Genomic DNA, 5,467 nt, shown 5'->3' with positions numbered 1-5,467 from the left:
GCAGTCCATAGTGTTTTTAATATTGTTCACCAGCACCACACTTCAAACACTTTTTTAGTAACCACTTAAAAAAATAGATAAAATTGTTTTAATAATATGTGTTGTTTATATTGAAATATATTAAAATACATCCAATTTATTAAAGTACTCTTTCAGCATGAATTAATATAAAATTAACTGTTTATTTTTTATTCTAAATATTTGAATTTCAGTATACATTTATACTTATATCACTTCTCATGTGGGATTGGCCACATTTCAAGCACTCAACAGAGCTACATAGGGCTCCAGGCTACCATGTGGGACAGTTTGTCCCTGCGCACTAGACATTGTGTAAGCATACCTAGTACTCATAGGTATGCAGAGAAAGTACATTGAATGAAATGCTAAGCAAACCTACTCTTTAACAAAGAATTACAATTCCAGACAAATATCAAACACTTCTGGGACTTCTAATTTCAGGGGAAAAAAAAACCCACTAAATTCAGAGTTAATTAAGCCATTCATTTAAAAAAAAAAAAAAAAGCAAGAGATATCCAAAGTAAAAATAGCAACGAAGAAAAAGAGACTAATAAATTATTTTCACTTCTCAGAAAATTTGGCTGAAAACCATTCAAAACATTGAGGGGTTCAGTATGCGCAAAGGGTTAAGAAGCCACATTGTTCACCTTCACAGTTCAGTTTGACTTGGAAGAGGGAAAACAATTTTGTGATGAGGCTGACCAAAATGTAGAGCAAATTAGAAATAGCAGGAGATATTTGCTGGAACTAGCCGAAGACACTTCTCCAAAAGACCGTAGCTCTGGTGTGCTGTAGGGAAACAGACAGAAGCTCACTCGCCAGGGCATCAGACCAGGGCTTCCTTGTCCAGCGATGGCCAGTGAGGTAAGCTGAAATTAACCTGAATTTGTAAAATGTGGGTGTCCTGGAGGGACAAACAGAATGAGAAAAATTATGGACCAATGCCCAGCTAGAATGTGAATCTCCCTCGTAGAAAGCAAGGACCGTGTGTGGGCTGACTAGGGATCGCACCTCCTTACTGGCAGAGTAGTAAGCAAGGTGCCAGCTCAGAGACGGTGGTTTTGAATGTGTGTCGCTCTTCACTGTCCTGGCACGAATTGCCTCCAACAGCAGGCTTCCGAAGGGCTCGCCATCCTTCTTCTGAGCCTCCCAGGACTTAGACCCAGGCCTCTTCCAGTTCTTGTGATCATTTCAGTACTTGCACGTTTTGCACATCCAGGAAATTCTGGAGTGACCTTGACTGAGTTGTTTCTAACCAGGTAGAAGGTCTATAGCTAGCGCAGGAATGTTTGAATCCATGGGACTTTTAAAAAGATGCATCACTTGAAGCTCCTTCTGCCCAAGCTAGGGGAGAACTCTATGACTCTCTGGACTTGGAATGGAAGGCATTCTGATTCGGACATAAATAAGCTTATGGTTTAATTAAGTATGAATGGAGTAGAAAGCAGATGTGGTCTTGGGGGAAGGGATTTATCTGTGTCTTTTAAAATATTTTATTGCATTTATCTTATTTTTAATTGTTACTTTTCAAAACATTTTTCCTAATAATATTGAAAAGCACACATACTATTAAATAGAAGTATTCATTTACACACAAAAACAACGGAACTCACTGCCATCTAACTCATAGTCTATGTGTGCGTGTGTGTACACACGTATATATGTAATATATCTTTTATATACATGAACAATAATGATCAGAATTGAATGGTTATATCTGGAGAATGTTCAGGCTTTGGTTTGAAATTCTGGGCAGAAATAGGGAAATGCTTTCCACAGGTGAACACCAGACACTGTGGACTTGGCTCTAGCTCTTGACTAGAATTTGAGACAGGCCTTAATAAATCCCACCTCTTTTACATCTTGATAACATCACATAATTTCTTCAAGTAAATGCCCTGGTAATTTTAGAAAAAGTGTTTGATATGCTTTGTTCACAAAATGCTAACATTTATTCAATTCAATTTGAATTTATTCAATTCAACAGAGGGAAAAATCAGACCTTTGTTTGGTATTATATATTCATTGTACAGTTTGAGTAGCTTGCCTTTATTTTGAAACTACAACCTGGTTCTTATCTGTTTATTTTTTTAGTATTCAATTGCGGGGAGAAAAAAAAGAACTGAAATAGCTTAGTAATTGAAATCTACAAACAATCTAAAATGTCACTCTAGCAAAATATTTGCCTTCACTACTAACAAGAAGCCAAAACAACAAAAATAAAAGGGAGTGATTGAAATTCCTCCATGGACTTCTTAGAGACTCCATTACCCTTGTTATCACTGTCCCCATTAGCACAGATAATGGAGAAGGATATGCACCTTGCCACTAAATGATGAAACCTCTTTCTTTACCTCCCACCCAGCGCAAATTGCTGCTCATCCTTAGTAAATAGCTATTTACAAAGATGATTTACATGCCTCAGCACAACGCTCCACAGTTCTCCATTAAGGTGGCACTCTTTTTAAAATGTTTTTTTTTAAACTAGTGATATGGAACCTGGTCTCAGTAATAAAAATCCTCCTGAATTAGAAGGTTAATTGTTTAAGGGAGGTGCTCCCTCAGCCACATCGCTCAGATTTTTATTCCATAAGGCACAATTGCATCGGAGATGCAAGGTAATCAGGGCATGAGAGTCAAGAGTGTTCTAGCAAGGTCAAAGACAGAAAGGGAGAGAAGGAAGCAGTTAGTTAGGAAGCATTCGCCTTCCTGTTTCAGAGTGTGGTTCATAATTTTACCCTAAAAATTGACCATCTGAAGTGGTCTTGTCAAGCTGCACTAGGCTGGAAGGTTATAAAGAATCTCAAAAGATCATTCCAGAAGAGCCAGCAAGACTTTCCAAAGTGACCTTTGACCACGAAAACCTCCATGCAGAGTGTTGCCCCTGCTGGATGGCTGTCAATGATATTGTTTTAAACCTGGTGGGGTGGGGGTGGGGGGATGGATAGCAGATGAGGGCTTGATCATGTAAGGGAAGCTTTTGGAATAGTTAAGAGATCTAGGGTATGAATGAGTACAAAATATAGGGCTAAAGCAGAGGAACTAACTTCAGGGAAGTGCCAAGGTCATAAGAGTTTTATGTAGAAATCATTCAATTAATTGTTTTTATGGTTTAATAGTTGGTGTCTAGGTATTATGGAAATTTTCCAGGTTTCTTTCAATAGTTGGCCTATCCATATCCTTCCTACCATAATCATATCTATCTTTTCAAGACGCTGTCTGTCTTAGGCAATCTCGGGATTGGCGTGAGTAAGGTGCACTAATAGCTTGAGATGTACAGAGCGTTGCTTGCCAAGAGGACTTGGAGCCCTTACTTATGAAGAAGAAGAATACAGCTTTCAGCATAGATAACAACTCAATGTTATAAAAACAGAACAAACAATAACACGCCCATACCTGGACCAATAGACAACACCATGATCAGAAGAGAAAAGATTGCAGTTGTCAAGGAATTTCGTTTTCCTTGGATCCACAACCAACACTCATGAAAGTAAACCAATCAACTGCCACTGCGTCAATGCTGACCATCAGTGACTCCACAGAACAGAGGAGAACTCTCCCTAGAGTCTCTAAGGCTATAAATCTTTAGGGGGGAGACAGTCTCGTCTTCCTCCCGAGGACCATCTGGTGGGTAGCGCCCCAACACATAATGCACTAAGGGTCTTTATCATGGAAATAGTCAAGAAATCAAACTATGCATTGAACTGGTCAAATTTGCTGCACAAGACATATCTAAAGTGTTAAAGAGCAAATATATCACTTAGAGAAATATGGTATGCCTGCCCAAAGCCATGTTATTGTCAATCACCTCATATGCATGTGGCAGTAGGACAATGAATAAGGAATACCAAAAAAGAATTGATACAACTGAATTATGATGTTGGAAAAGAACACTGGAAGTTCCATGAACTGCCAGAAGAACAAACAAATCCATTTTGTAGGAAATACAGGCAGAACGCTTGGTAGAACTGAGAATGCAGAGAATTTATCTGCACAAACTCTTCACAAAGCATCAGTGGTGGTGTAGTGGTTACCTGTGGTCTGTGAACCACATCGTCGGCAGTAAGGCAGCAGCTCTGAGGGAGAAACACTGGGCTTTCTACTCCCATAAATAATCCCAACATTTGAAACTCACAGGGGCTCATTATGAGTCAGTATTGACTCGACGGCAGTGAATTTGGGGTTTTTGAGTTATCAGGCGGGATCAGTGCCCACAAAGGGACGTTATGTTGGAAAGTAGAGGATCGGCGAAAACGAGAAGGACCTCAGTGAGATGGATTGACACAGTGGCTGCAGCAGTGGGCTCAAACAGAACAGCAATTGCTCGGGCTAGTGGGGGGAAGGGCAGTGTTTGATGGTGTTGTACTTGGGGCAGCTATGAGTCAGAACCAACTTGACGGCACCTAACTGCCACAATCACCGTTCAAGAAATATCACAATTGGTGTCTTCCAAAACCAAAAATTAATTTTTCTCACAGTTCAAGTGGCTAGCTGTCTGAATTCAGAACTTGGTTCTAGGGGGAATCCCGTTTTGTCTATTTTCAGCTTCTAGTTCTGTTAGCTGCTATGAACTAGTGGTAACTCCAAGCCCAGTGAAATGAGACCCAGCCCTGTCCAACACCATTTCAGGATTGTGCTCCATAAGCTTTTCATTGGCTGGTTTTCAGCAGGAGATATTCTCGCTTTTCTTCTAGTCCATCTTGGTTTTGCAGCTCTGCTGAAACCTATTGAGCATCATAGCAGCATGCAAACCCTTAGTAACCGATGGATGATAGCTGTGCTTGCGGTGTCTTGTCAGGGAATTAAGTTAGGTCTTCCTCATAGAAGATAGCAATTCCTCCACTAAATCACAGCTAATATCTGCCAGCTTGGCATTCCTGTGTTTGTAGACATATCTGCCTTAGGTTCCTGTGTTCTTCTTCCCATTGTGCATGTCTCTGTCTATTCTGGCCTTTTTATAAATCACAGGTGATTGGACTTGGAATCCATTCTACAATGGAATGACTTTATCAATATAGAAATCCGTGTTTCCAAACAGCATCATCTTTACAGGTACAGTAGATAGGATTTCAACACATATTTGGGGAGAAGGAAGGAACACAAGACAATTCAGAATAGTCAGGCTGATGTGGTGAAATAAGAGTAAGCTTATGGTTCCTATTCCAGCTCTATTATCTTTTCTGCCCAGACTCATGGCCTCAATGCCTTTGTTATATAGTGAGATGTCTATCTATAGTCCATCACCTATAATCTATCACAAGAGCCCTGGCAGCATAGTGGTTACAAATTGGGCTGCTAACTGCAAGTTCAAAATCATTCCTCAGGAGAAAGACGAGGTAGTACAGTGAACCCTCGTTTTTCGCGGTTAATCGGTTCTAGACCCTACCGTGATAAATGAAATTCCGCGAAGTAGGATTCCTTATTTGTAAATCAAATATTTTCATAG

The sequence above is a fragment of the Echinops telfairi genome, unplaced genomic scaffold (genome assembly GCF_000313985.2).
Source record: "Echinops telfairi isolate 266 unplaced genomic scaffold, ASM31398v2 ScPeMD7_7469;HRSCAF=8507_1, whole genome shotgun sequence".
Classification (NCBI taxonomy): Eukaryota; Metazoa; Chordata; class Mammalia; order Afrosoricida; family Tenrecidae; genus Echinops; species Echinops telfairi.
This window is presented reverse-complemented; position numbering follows the sequence as displayed.